Genomic DNA, 1,730 nt, shown 5'->3' with positions numbered 1-1,730 from the left:
TTGAACGGTGGTAGTTCAAGTAGTATTCGGAAAAGATATAAGTATATTGGAGTATCTCGTAACTTCATCTTTTCAACTTATATCTGGTTAAGGGTTATCTTATGCATGACAAGGATTTTCAGAAAAAATGTTGAGACAACGTTAGATATATCAGATCACCTTGCAACGATATTTTTATATAGTTATAAACTGGAACTCTATGTATATTATGCATGGAAGAGGATTCTAAGATTTTTAAAAGTATGTATACTTATATACTGAAAATTTTGCGAGTTGGTCGCGTTAAGTTATCAAACTTGGTTCATTTCTTCTTGACCAAGACTTTCATGAGTACTATGAGAATGCTCATATATTGTTATTATTATACATATTATTTCAGTGGGCTTGTTGCTCACCCTTGCTTTCTTCTTTCATCACACAACAATAGATAGACAAGATGAACATGATCAAGCTCCCAATTCGCGAGCGGATAGGAAACGTTCTGCAGTTTCCTGTAGGCGTTGATGTCGTTGTAGCTGAGGTAGGATCTACCAATAGGCTAGGCTTTCAACTTTTGATGTACCATACTTATGTATATTTATGAATTGTGATAATGGCAAGGAATATGTAAATTATTCAGAAACCCTTTTTAAGGTGAAATGGTTTATAATTGTGGAATAAAATGACTTGTGTTATTTTTGGTATTCATCTCTGTGACTATAACTTGTGGTGTGTGTGTGTATATTGTGGGGTCACAGTATGCAGTAGTTGGTTGATTGTTAAGATTAAGTATTATTTAGGGAAATAGAACTCGTGACAACCCGAATCCCCGACCCCGGATTTGGGGGTGTTACAGAAATGGTATCAGAGCTAAGCGTTATAAACCTCAGAGATGATGTGGCATTAAGATAATAAGTTCACTATGATAATAAGAACTCTTGCCAAGTTCATAGCGTAGTATTGACAGTTAAAACCCTTATGAGAACCCTTAAAATATCGTGATAGAAGTGTAGTTCGTTATCATATATGGTTGCGGGACTCCGAACTCTGAGGTTGAGGAGCAACAGCGCGATGATGTTTTATTACTAATTGGAGATCGGATTGTGGATCCGATAGAGCGTCCTAATGCAGGACCGAATGATGTTCATATTGAGGATGTAGCAGTTGAGGATGTTGTCCTAGAAGGGATTGTTGCTGAGGAGGATCCCGTGGAGGATCCTGACAAGAATGAATAAAGGACCACTGAGGAATTGATGACCATGGTTAGGGAAACTACCAGAGGTAGGATTGGCCGGTCACTACCGGAGGTTCGTTCAAGTTTGTAAAGATAGTAGCCCCTTTAACGTGGCTTACTCATAAGACTGAGAAGTTCGAATGTACAGAGAAATGCGAGAACAGCTTTTAAGAACTGAAGCAAAGATTGGTGGTGGCCCCTATGATGGCGTTGCCGGATGGAAAAGGAGATTTTATGATGTATAGTGACGCTTCGCATAAGGAATTAGGGTGCTTCTTATACAGAACAACAAGGTAATCGCGTACGCGTCAAGACAATTAAGGGAATATAAAAATTCGATATCCTCACCCATGAGCTTGGGCTCGTGGCAATAGTTTGCCCTAAAGATTTGAGGCACTACTTGCATGGAGAGAAGTGCGAGATTTACACAAGGCATAAGTGCTCTAGTGCATTTTCACGCAGAAAGAGATTAACATGCGCCAGAGCAGGTGGTTAGACCTAATCAAGGATTACGATT

Source organism: Apium graveolens, chromosome 5 (genome assembly GCF_009905375.1).
Source record: "Apium graveolens cultivar Ventura chromosome 5, ASM990537v1, whole genome shotgun sequence".
Lineage (NCBI taxonomy): Eukaryota > Viridiplantae > Streptophyta > Magnoliopsida > Apiales > Apiaceae > Apium > Apium graveolens.
The sequence above is the reverse complement of the archived record's forward strand: the minus strand, read 5'-3'. Positions refer to the sequence as shown.